The 13,002-nt window shown below is 43.5% G+C and overlaps 1 protein-coding gene across 2 annotated transcripts in view; it reads right to left on the bottom strand.

Moving 5' to 3' along the window:
* The window catches only part of LOC114062413 (calcium-activated potassium channel subunit beta-2), a 98,368-nt gene extending 92,867 nt beyond the window's left edge, over positions 1-5,501 (bottom strand). Inside the window, exon 1 of one of the 2 annotated variants that reach the window (XM_027893778.1) lies at positions 4,933-5,501. The gene's annotated coding sequence lies outside the window, so the exon portion shown is untranslated. The remainder of the gene's footprint in view (positions 1-4,932) is intronic. The other variant, XM_027893782.1, reaches the window with a different exon arrangement.
* Between the last annotated feature and the right edge of the window lie 7,501 nt (positions 5,502-13,002).

The following is a 13,002-nucleotide window of genomic DNA, read 5'->3' as shown; positions in this document are numbered from 1 at the left end:
TTAAGTAGCAGATATTAATTAGAAGTGGTAGGGAGTCCCAACGGGACCACGCTCCAGGTCTTCTCACCATTTCTAGTTTGACTTATTTCAAGTTACTGCTCTGAAACATTATTTATTCACTCAGGTGCCTGACGTTTATAAGGCCTATCTAAAATTGCAAATAACTAATGGTTGTCAGTAAGGAGTACCACTCTGCTGAGGTGGAAAATAGCTTGTCCATGAGTAAAACACAGCCAAGTATATTGAATGTTTTCTGCTACGCTTCTTCAAGGCAGGCAGTGTTATTTTGTCCCCTCTTTGGTACCACGCCTAAGCAGGCACACAAGGACAGTACTATGTGGAGGGCTCCCACCAGGATGGCTACCTTGGATAGATGAACCACTTTGGGCTTAAAAGCAGAAACTTCAGTCCCACTCTGAGCTCTGCTCCTCTAAAAGAGAAGTGGGGAAGTGGGACAAATGCTCTTTTGGCTCCTCTGGTCTTCAAAACCCTTCTGGCAGTGGTTGATTTAGGACACGCAGAGTGGGAGGAACACTGAATTCAGGCAAAATTGCTGGGTACCTGGGACTGGCTGGGGCATCCCATTTGGCACAAGCAGAGATGGAGGTTAGTTAATGGGTAACAGGACAGCTTTATAATTAAGAAAGAAAAGGTATCTGAAGACCTCATATGAATTTTAGCAGTATCTAGAAAGAGTTTCAAGTTAGGATTTCATTCCAGACTACATTGAGTCAATTTTTGTCCTAGCAAAGATCCTCTGTATTTGCTCTGGTTTTAGTTCCTCTAATTCTCCTCATTCTCTTACTCTCCCCAGGCGGTATTAACGTGGTGTTACATGTGCCCTGATAGAATGTGACCTCACGTGTGTTGCCCGCAGTGACTCTCACTGTGTGACTCACGGCACTTCCAATTCAGGCCCATTTCTATTTTTAGAATAAATAAAGGTATCTAGGATCAGTGGACTTTAAATTCACTGAACAGCTAAAAAATGTCCACATAATGGGGGCATAACTGTTGGCTGGGTCTGTGCTGTCACAGCAACGCTGTTGATTCAGCGCACACCAGACTTTCTGTATAAAGTATTTGGACAATAGAGCTCAGTGGGAGACCTGAGATTTCCTCCGATATGCCATAAGTACAGTGCAAAAATAATTCAAAAGGCAAATGTATTCATGTTTTATAACCTTTTCTCCCTCATTTGTTTCAGAGTCAAAAGAGCTTGGTGTTTTGACAGCTGAATTTTTTTTTGTACCCATGAGAAAAAAAACACATTTGACAGGAATTCTTCGCCCTACTGGTTTTCACTTCATTTAAAACATGCATCAGATTAGTTACTTAGCTAGTTTTCTTCTTGTCTGTTATTTTCACAACTCTTCCATAACTCTGTGGCGTGTCATCAGACCCCTGCATGACAAAAGCTAAACCATGATGTGCCCTTGCATGGTTGGATTTGTGGTGAGCACCCACATAGCACCTGCACAGGGAGGGATTGGGAGCAACAGCTCCAGGGCTTGCTGTGGGCTGAGACTGATAAGACCATAAACCTTGAAATTAATGATCCAAATTCACTAGATTCATTGTTTAAAATTGTACTTGTGTGTTACGTGTTCCTGCTATGTTCATCTCTATGTACCTGCTCCACATGCTGCTGATCCCCCCTTGCCGGTGGCCATCCTTGTTTTTCCCTTCTTTCAGTGTTTTCTCTCCTGTATCACTGTTGATTCTCCCTTGCTGTCCTCCCTGTTGGCTGTCTTCATGTCACACAATGTGCAAGACGGGCACAACAGGAGAGGCTACAATCTGGAAAATTTAGAAGTTTCCATTCTGGTGTTTTTCCCTTCTAAATTGGCTGCACAAATAGTTTCCACAGGCACTGTGGACTTGCACAGGGGAGTTGTGGAGACTGTGGGGACATGGCAAATGCTGTGGGAGAATGGCCCATGCAGTGCTTGATGGATGATGCCGACTATTCATTTTAACAGAGCTGCAGGAATTCAAACACTTTTCATGAATATTCATAAGAAATTGAAAGCTGTTTAACCTGGCTCTCACATCTGTCTGGTGGGAGCACTTCAGTGCTTATGTGTTGCTCCTATGACTACTTGCAAGACATGAATTTTAAACCTGACTGCTCAGAGTGTGATGGAAATCCAGTATGAAACTCTATACTTGGTTGTGAAATTTGCAATTCGTTTTCTGCCAGTTAGCTGTACGAATCAGCTAATCAAGGAACACCACAGGACTGAACCAAGCAATGCAACATGAATTTGCAAACATTTGCCATTCCCAAAAGATCTATAAGCCAAGAGTTATTTGCTGAAGAAAGCCCCAAATAATATCAGATAAATAAATTAGAAAACTGTATGACCTCCACAGACAATTCATAAGCAGAAAAGGCAAGGGAGATTCATGGCAAAAAGTACTCACTGAGCTTCTGAAGAATACAGGGAAATCATTCCTCAGCACAGTGAATCAATCTGATGTAGTTTGCTTCACTATCTGCTGTACATTGATGGAATGATGAGAGATTTGGAGTCACTTCTGACAGGCTCTCAGACAAATGGGTATTTGCTGCTGGCAGAAGTTTTTGAAAGAGGTAAATTTGTCTGGGATAGTTTTGAAAGCAGATTTAGTTTTGGATCATGGGATTTGTGTTATGTCTTACTTTATAGTTGAAAATGCCTGAAATATTAACCTCCTTCTGCATTTTGCCTTATCTGGAGCTCTGTTTTCAGCCTCATTCCCTGAGCACCACAAGTCAGTATTTTCATTGCATCATTACCACACTATTCTTCCTCTTATTTACAAGGCAGGGCTATTCCCCTTCCCCTGTCACAAAGAGGTTGGGGGATTTGCCCAAGTCCCCCTGAGAAGTCTGTGGCTGGGCACAGGTTGAACACAATCTCCCACCTCCTCCTGGTTTTACCCTTTCAGACCCTCCCCTCAGAAAGACACTGAAGTAAAACAAACTAAAACTATCTAAGCCTCTGGACAAAAGTGAGGCGAAGAAAAACCATGCACTTGATTTTCACGTGCTTTGCTCATTCCTGACACAGATTTAATATCTTTGCATAATGTCTCTTTGATTCATACTGCAAACAGCTAGAACAATTTATTTGGAAGAAAGTTTTCACTGTTATCATTATGTACTCAGTAGTGTATGTAACACAGGTTGAAATGATTTCCCCCCAAAATTTGCAATGCAAAGTAATGCAGTTGAGTGAAAAGTTGTTGCTTGGATCAAAAGGAGAATATTTATGTTTCTTAAAAGCAGTTCTTACCATTCCTGATCCAATATTGCTTCTCTTTGGCACAATCTGTATTTACTTAGACTGAATGCATTTAGCACTTTTGTTGTTTTCATCAGTGTTTTGTTATTAAATGAATTATATCATGACCTATTTACAATGCAGTATAGTACCCTGAAGTTCTCCTTAAAGGGAACATTACTTAGGATGAGTAAATTCAAATTACTTGGTAAGTCCCTGATATATAGGAATTCTTTTTTTTTTTTTTTTAATGAAGATTTAATGAAAACAATCAGTCTAACAGAATTCTAGCAGTTGTGAGCTTTTGACACCAGTATTGTAAAGTATGCTTAATGACACCCACATTAAAGTAGATTTAAAATGGCATCATATCCCTAATTTTAAAATTTAGCACAGCAAGTGACACCATACCTCTTACTGCAAGATATGACTATCAGCTTCTTTAAGTGCATTTTTAATAGCTCCTGTGAGGAGCATTTCTGCAAACAGAACATTTTATTGTTGCTAAATACCACTCACTCTGAAGTCTCTCCATTGTTTAAAATGAAATTTTAATGAACAAGTCGAAACAATTCATCAGCACAAGGAACATCACACTCAGATCAAACACACCGAATGATAAGAACTCTGCATATGCATGGAAATAAGATTTTCATTCATCAAGTTCCCACTGCTCATCCTGGCGAGGGTCAGGAGCACTGACAAAAACACAGACTCACAGCCCAGCATTGCCCAGGACCCCGTGCAGATCTCACTGCCCTGTTTGGCCACACAGACCCGAATCTTTGATGTTCGGACATTTTCTTGTCTAGTGTTGCTAAAGAGGCGCACCATAAAAAACTTTGCCTGTCACCTCTTGGACTTCTGGCTGGGGAAAACAAGCTTTATCAAGGGGAAGCTTTCCTGTTCTACTACTGCGTGTTCATTCAGCCCTTGCTCACGACCCCTTCAGCATCCAACTAAAGGTCGTATAGATCCTTCCCCACACTGGTATCCCGGGGGGAGGAGGTTGGCAGGGGGCTGGCAGTGACACAGGAGGCAACCATACCTTTCTCTGTCTGAAACTACAGTTCTTGTCCAGCGAAACAATGACAACAGTGCAGAGATAGCTTTGATAATGCAAAATGGATGGACACATCACGCCTTTTCTTTGCAATAGGTTATAAACTCACCCGGAAAATTCCTCCCACCCCCAGCCTTGGTTGTTTTCCCCCTTTCAAATGACATCGGTGGCACTCCAGGCACAATTTACACATTAACAGCATGTCTCCCTCATCTTAAAGGCTCCACAGCTTTCCTCTTCCCCTTTTATTTTAGGGCAGATTCCCCCTCTCCCTTCTCCCATCTCAAAGCCCGGCTGGTTCGGCAGAAAAACAGTGAAGTGTTTTCTGCACGACCTTCTATGTATTTTACTCCGTGGGAAGCGCAACCTGGAATGCACACTCAGCAGGCAGAGAGATTTGAGCCAATTTGTCCTCGAGGCATTTGTGCCATAAAACACAGAACTATCCCGGTATTTCCACCCTCGGTTCTCCCCCTATCCCACCGACCCCTCCTCGCCGCCGCCGGCTGCACCTGGCTGCGCTCGGAAAGCCGCGGAGCAGAGCACAAACAACGGGCACCAAACAGCAACACTCCCTTTGTTTTCCCACGCAAATCCTACCTCCGATAGTTGTCACATCTTCCTCCGAGGCGAAGCCTAATTATTATTAAACAGAGATCCAGCGGAATCCTCCGAACTGCCACCAGTTGTTAAGCGCTGTCATCGTTTCCTCCTGATGCTTAAACCTTTTTTTGACCATTAATGTCACAACCCCTGCTAACTCATCGCTTAGTACTCCCTGCTCAAAATGTCTGAAATAGTTTGGAAGGACAATAGGAATGACAGGCACACTAGACAGCCATGCCTGAAATTAGTTTTCTCCAGCTGACTTAAGGCTGTTTCGTAGTGCTTTTAAGGCATGCACTCCGTAGGGTTTATTAACCTAGGCTAGACATGCCATTCCTGCTTTTATTCAGAGCTGTAATAGGATGGCTGCTGGCAGTGCAGCGATAGGTCTAACCCCATTCATCCCTCCGTAGTTTTTAAACCTCCCTGGGAGAGTAAATAGCTTCAGTCATCCTTAAACTTACTGAGGCCACTGTTTCTGCAGAGCAGGGTTTCACACATTGTTTTGAAACTAAAGGGAAAATCACTCCCGGGAACGAAAGGTGCCGTAGCTCTCCTGACTGATGCGAACGGCAGGATGAACCGGCAGCATCCGCCCCCGCCGCAAGCTGAGGCTGGCGCAGGAGTTGGTGGAAGTAGCGATTGGAAGCTGAAAGTTCTTAAAACTCTGTAAAGGCAGATGTGGCACAAAGAGAACCACGGGCATGTATGGACCGAGCTGTGGTTTGTATGTACAGAGCCACAGATGTGCACTACTCTTCCCGAAAGGCAAAATGCCCTTTGCAGATGCCAGGGTCTTGCAATCTAAATTTCTCAGTAAGCAGCACCTGGGATAATGATGGCTGAGAGAAACGACACCGATGCACAGCACTGGAAGTGTCTGTGCTGTGGGGAAGAGGAGAGGAGAGAGGATGCTACAGGACACTGATGTTTTCAGTAAAACCATGAACATCTCCAAAACCCAGGTCAGAGATATTAGTGCTCTGCTGAGATTTTGGAGCCTTTTTCTTCTTGGTTGTCAGCTAATAACCAGACCAGGTCAAGATGCATCAGGACTTGTTAACATCTGCTGTCAGTTCAGTCTTGCTGATCTCAGTGTGGTCCCTAGTGGACAAAAGTAAAAGCCACCAGCACAGATGTGTCTCTGCCAGCAGAATGGCACACGGTTGGAGGACTGGAGAGGCAACCTGGTGCCAAGGCAGGCTGGGAGACAACAAGTGGGGAATTAGTACTTTTGCTGCTAGTTCAGCACCTGCCTGGTTATTTAGTAGCACCCAGTTCACAGCCCCTGGCTCAAGATGAAAATACATGAAGACACCTCAGAAATGAATGATGTTTGGAGAGATTAAGGAGTAAAGCACATCACAGTGAAAACCCAGCTATGGCTCCCTCACACTCTGGGAATGAAATGGTTAAGACAGCACTAAAAAAATGGCAGGTTTGCATTAGGTTTTTGAATAGCTGGGACCTGAGGGCTGGGTAGGGTGTGACCTTTTTCCTTGGAGAAGCTCTGGTTCAGGTTTGTGTTGGTCCTTTGCACTGATGGCTGTTGCAGACAATGAGAAAGCTGCCCTTGCATGAGGGGAGGCCTCAAGAATGTGCTGAACAAGCTGGTATGTCCTGCCTTGTTCTCAGGGGAAGAAGTGGCCAACTTAAAACCCCTCTTTTTTTCCTCTTCCCATCCTGCCACCAACACACCAGATGTCCCCACCGCCAAGGGCTTTACCAAACAGTGTGTCAGTGTGCGTGTCTAGCAGGGGTGACAGGTCTCTCCTTCTGCATTGATCTTCATCGAAACTGTGAGTTAAAGCAAGCTTGTTGATAGTGCAAGTCAGCCATAAATGCTGGTGGAGACATTTAGGGGTACCACAAGTGTGACATTTACCCCTGAACCAATGCTGCTCCTACCAGAGCTGCCTTTGCTCTCTGTGCTTCCCCTGCCCGTATTTGCCATTTCACCCACTGTACTTACACAGTCAGTGTGTTGGAGGGGAGGGCTCAGGGCTCCAGTTTTGTTTCTCAGTTTACAGTGGGGTATTATGAGCAGCTTAAGCTTCTCCCAGAACTGGTGAGAGCAAAGGAGATTTTTAATTTTGTGGGCATGAAATCTCAGGGTGGGCAATTACACACTGACTGTTAGCGTGGCTGCCAGAACAATACCTGCTTTCTGAATAATTTAAGGAATTTTTTCACTGTCACCTATCTTGTGTCTTTCACGTGCACTACATTCACCCTAAGGCAGAAAAAGAAAATGGAAAAGTAAGAAAAGTTCTTGTCCTGAGCAATATACTTCTGTCTTGCTGTGCTCTTGATTTGTAAGTGAGATAACACAACAGTTCAAGAGACATTAGACTCCTGTTGTGGATGTCCAGGTCTGAGTCCTGACTTTGCTGATGATCTTTTGAGTGTGTTCAATGACAGGTTAAAGCAGGTGATCATTGCCACTCAATGCTCACAGTTCCTCAGTTATGTATGCTGAATATAAGAAGGTCTGTAAAAACTGGATGACTATCCCAGCTCCCCCTTCCCTTGGGGACCTCTCTGCCACAGTGATCCCAAAGGCTTCAATCCTTTGCAGTAAGTTTAAGTTGCTCATAATTGGTGGCCAACAGGTGATAACTGTCTGTGAGAGCTGCGAAATCAAACACTGGTAGATATGTTCTTATACTGGGTGATAACTGAAGAAGGGGTAAACTGCTCTAGGTGTGAGGTAGGTGTAGGCTAACAGGGAATGATCAGAAAAATCCTATAGGGGCTAATTAGTTCCACATTGCTCAGTCTTAGGGAAATATTCCATGGTACTCCCCCTTTCCTCAGGGTTTTTCTGATCAGTGAGCTGTAACAGCAGCTGCCATCAGTGATGGGGCTCATGTACTCCCTATTCTTACTGTGGCTCTACTGCTGTTGCATTTTTCCAGCACACCAATCTGCTCCTTGATGGCAAGAAGTTACACAGAGTGATGGAGCTGTGATCTGATTTGGTATGGCAATTTGCTATCTTCCTGGACTGTATGGATGTTGGGGAAGTAGGATTGCCCAGGGAAACAGAGGGCTCACATGAGCTTTCACTCTGTCCTCCATCAAGAAAATCCTATTGACTTCTGTAGGAGAGGAAGTTGCTGCTCAGCTGTGCAGTAGTGGACCCTCTTTGAGAAAACCCATTGCTTGCAAGGGAGTTACAACAATTTAAAGCCCTTCTATTTGTTTCTGACCAGTATTTGCTTAGGAGAAGGCCAAGGAGGATGAAGGACAGGAGGAATTTAGGAGATTTGTAGTTTGCATGCTGACTGTAAGCCAAACAATATAATGAACAGAGAAATAATGCATAATTTCATTGTGAGTCATCCTAATTATAACATGAATTTGATAGACATGTAACTAGAAAGTGTAACTATCAGTTACAAATACACATTTCTAATTGCAAAGGGAAGTGCATGATATAATTAAAACTGCAGGTTGCACTTACAATAACCTTTTCTTCTACCGTGGTCACAAATTCTCTGGGAACAGTATGAATATATTTTGAAGTTGCATACCTATCAGACAGCATTCCTTCTACCCACTTGCTGAGTCTTTTTGAAACAGCAGCAGGTAGTCTCACTAATCCATAGATACTTGGTGTGAATCGCGCATTAAAGAATTGCAGGAATGATCTGTTGATGGCTCTTCCATGCTGGGTCTCTGTAGAGTGTCAGTGTTCAGTGCAGTGTTAGCCTGGCAGAGCTACAAATGTGATGTGCAGGGCAGGTAACAGGTTCTGTTCAGTATGTATAATCACAGTGGAAGTGAAAATCAGTCTAACGAGAAAAAGGATCCTTCAAAAAGACCCAAATTCTCTCATACACATCTAGATACTCTTAGGTGTTGTAAAGCTTGAACTCAGAACCAAGTTTTGCAGCTATTTCCTAAAAAGAGACCGCTCTGGGGGAAGATAAATTCCTAACAATTATCTTGGCTACATGCATTAATCCCACTTCTGTCTTTTAAATGAAAGAATTATCAAGAAAGACCATTCATGTCAGTCCCTATATTTGCAGCCCTGTCTGGTTTCCTTTTGTTTTTTCTTGAGGTGGAGCAGGCAGCACCTGTGTGAATGCAACCCTGTGTTTGGCCACAGTCTTGCAGTCTCCTTTGTGCTGAGAATCACAGGACACCCAAGTGTTCATTTCACTGAGTTATATCACACTGACTAGCTAATCGCTTCCACATGCTGCTTGATTGTCCCCCTTTATATGCCAACTCTGCCTTTTTCTTGCACAGCTCTTTTTGAGCCACTTGCCTAAGAGAAAATAACTACATCTGGAGTGTTGTTAAATGACCCAGAAGTTGCTGCTTTGCAGGCTGACAGTATTTGATGCAAATAGATGGCTTCTTGCTGTGAAAATCTCCTTGGCTGACAATCCATCGGGTACTTTTGACGATAGTTGTCTGAGTTAAAACACAGGCTCCTCTTTGCATATTAACGCTATCATTCTTACAGAACTGCTGGTATTAAAATCTTCCTGTGCAGTTTCAGCAGAGGCCTTTCTCCTCCCCATTTGTTCACCAGCTGCTGGTGCACATCGCTCCCTCTCTTTGCCTTCAGCTTTTGCCATCTGCCACCATTAAGTTGCCCAGGTGTCGGAAATCTTCTTGCTCTTCTCTGGTAAACATTATTCTGCCTTCTTCTTCACTAATTCAACCTTCATTTATATAGAGGCTGATAGATCAGGGGAGCTGTTCTCCAAACATCTGCTGCATTTCATACTCTATGGGGGTGGATGGGGAAGAGAGTATGTATACTTGCCGGCAAAAATAAAGGCTGGTTAACCCTTCCTTCACTTTCTTTTCCATCTTCAGCAGCCTACTGTCTTCCTGCACTTCTAGATGTACCAGTTAATTAATGCTTGCCAGTTAGCATGTTACCTAGAGCAAATATATCCTAAAGCACAGCTAATTTTCAGAAACATCAAAGCTTCCACATTCTGCAACAGTGTCTAGTCCTGGGGTATTGAGGAGCAGAAGAGATGGGATATATCTAAGACAGTTATCAGCAAAGACATCAGAATAAATAATTTTTTCTCTCTAGACTGCTTATCCTGTTGCAAACAGGGGCCACACCGCTGACTTTGGTGTGTTTTCTGCTGAGATACAGGTCAGGCATTCTACTGTAATTGCCTGCAGGGATAATCCAGACTCGAAGATCATCTTTCATGACAATGGGTAGTGTAAACTATTGAATTCTTTTGGGGGAGATGATGAAATAAAATGATTTCTGGTGTGCCCAATCCTCTTCAGTAAATCACTGAAGATTGACTGTAGGTTTGAACAGCAACAAACCAGAATCCAACAAAACAGGCTGCTTACACAATGCTGCTTGCTGGGCCCAGGGAATGTTTACTGCTTAAAGGCTGGTAAAATATGTATCTGAGGATGCACACCCAGCTGCTGAGACCAGTCTCCAGTGCGAGCGTTGACTAATTCCAAGAGGATTTCACACTTCAGCACTTTTACTCTCCTCAGTCTGGGTCTCAGTACCAGTGCTTTCAGAGCCTGATTTTGTGCGCAGCTCTTGGGCAGAGATGGTTTCCTGCTCTGAGCAGTTCTGCTGAGCAGCAATTGCTGCCTGCTGCTTTCCCATTTGTTAAGCAATGGATTACTGCTCAAACATTTGCAGGCCACATTGGTCTAAGCTCTGTGCAATTCTCCAGATTTACTCCTCTCCTGGAATGCCATGATCAGAGGTTGTTTTTTGCTTGTTCAATAATTTCCTGAAGCACTGCTCCAATTGGTGCCACTGTGATTTCCTTGCATTGTGATGGATAATGTTTTGTGCTATTCAACTTTCACAGAAACACCAAATTGGCCGCTTAGATGCTCTCTGATTTTACACACAGTTCCTGGCTGTTTCTCCAACTCTTGATTGCTTTTTCTGTCCATGCTTTCCTATTCCTATGCTAATATTACTTCTTCAGCAACTTTAGCAAGATATTGCTAGATAAGTCTTTTGACTATTTTTCCACCCCTTGCAAATCACTTGCTATGCAGGGCTCTCCTTTCTTCAGGATTCAAGTATCTCCTTTTATCTATTCTCCCTTTTATTCTTTACTCGACTGCTGCTTTGCTTTGGTGAAATAGTCACTTCTCTGATGAAGCTCATGCTTCTATTTTTGTCCTCTCTCTTTTTGAAAGGTTCTTTGCATCAGTGAGGTGCCTATTTGGGTTTCTTTGATGATTTGGTACTGTATACTGAGCTCTGCACTCCAGGAGTGAAAGATCAAGTTGTGGAGAGAGTGTGCAAAGGGGGAGGGAAGGGGACTTTGCCATGCCCCAGTGAGGGGATTTCAGTGAAGCAATAGCAGAAGCAGAGAGGTAAAGAGCCAGTCCAGGAGCACTACAGTGGAGAGGCTGTTTTGTTACACTCTGCCTCAGTTTCCCCATTTGTAAACTAAGAGTAATCCTCTTCCCTCTAAAAAGTCTTTTGTGAGCTTTGCCTGAGAACTGAAGCAAGACAACTGAAATGCAGCCCTCTTAAGCTTGTATTGTTGCTGTCTCGCTGATAAACTTTAAATTCAGAATACCAAGGGCCTAAAACTGCCTAAGTAGCCTCCACATTGCACAGGGTGTTTGATGCTGTATGGTCACACAGGTCTCCTCCTGAAAGCACAATGTCCCCTGGCTCTTCTGTCTGAGATCACCATGGACTCTCACGTGGAGTGCTGAGGGTGATGCAGCCCTGCTTGAAGGGTGCAGGAGAATTTTGGTGGCAGCTTCACAGCAGCCAGGGAGCAGGAGGGACATTACCTGGGCTAAATTCAAAGCCCAGCCTGTTTGCAGGAAATGTGTGCTGGCAGGGACAGGAGAAACCTTGCACAAGACGCCACTTTTTAATTTTATTGATCTATATTCTGCAGCAGGGTCTCAGAGGGGCTCAGGTTCTGTGGCTGCCACTGGAGCTACCAGCACAGGATTTATGGTTGTGAACACCAAAAATTCACCAAGGCTCAAAATCTCAGTTTTCCTGTGTAAATCTGGAGTGACCAGAGGGATTTGACTGTATTTACTGAACTAGAGTTGTTCAGAGTTTATACCACTGAGGGCAACATTTGGCCCTGAACATACATCTTCAAATATATGTAGGTTTTGTACAGAGTTATTTCTTCTCCACGAAGAAAAGCTTACAGCCCCTGTACAAAGCTGCCACCTCTTCCCCATCAGCACAGCAGCTGAGGACACAGAACGTGCTTATGAATAAATGGCTTGGTGAAAAAATGGTATTTGGAAACCACTCAGATGCTTTCCAAGAGGAAATAGGCAGAATGATGCAGCTTTGCTTTTAAGACAGGCTACAGGGATACTCCTTTGGCATAAACACACATTTTTTCATTGATAAAACAAATCTCCTTTTTTCCATCCTCTCTGATGCATTTTTCAATTCTGCATATGCAAAAATATTAATGTATCATCAGAAGCTGAAGTTAAGAGGACTCCAGAGGAATTTAGCCAGTCAGTTATCTCCGGTTTTAATTACCTAACAGTATTTGTTTACATCTGTTTGAAATTATTTTATGCTCATTAGGGCTATTGAAGTAATGTTTCCTTATTTCTCCACTTCTGGGAGTTTTTAAAACCGAAAAAGAAAAAAAGTGGAACATGTTGTCCATAAATACACCTGTAATCTGACCTTTTCTCTGCTCTAAAAAGTTTTAAGAAGATTCTTTAAATTTTTGTGTCTGTACTTGCTCTATTTTCAGACTCTTAGAGGTAACCTTGACTTGAAATTGTGGACTTTAAGGGAGGCACAGAGAACACACTGCAAGCTATAGAGTTCATCCCTACTGGGTTGAGGGGCCATATCCTCACTGCATGAGAATTTGTCCAACAATAACAAATGCCTGTTGCAGGGGCTCCCAGCTGGAGCTCCAGAGCACAGAAACCAGCTACGTTTTCATAGTGTGAATAAAACAAACCTGGAAAAACAGTTCCAGAAAGTCTGTACTTTTGCAACTAATGTCCCAGCTCCAGCGTGACCCGCAGGATGTTGCAGGACCAGGCTCTGTGGGTGCATTTTGGCCTCAGCTGCCT

This window comes from Empidonax traillii, unplaced genomic scaffold (assembly GCF_003031625.1).
Source record: "Empidonax traillii isolate 1590-97213 ecotype Southwest subspecies unplaced genomic scaffold, ASM303162v1 scaffold405:size801240, whole genome shotgun sequence".
NCBI lineage: Eukaryota > Metazoa > Chordata > Aves > Passeriformes > Tyrannidae > Empidonax > Empidonax traillii.
The sequence above is the reverse complement of the archived record's forward strand: the minus strand, read 5'-3'. Positions and strand labels throughout refer to the sequence as shown.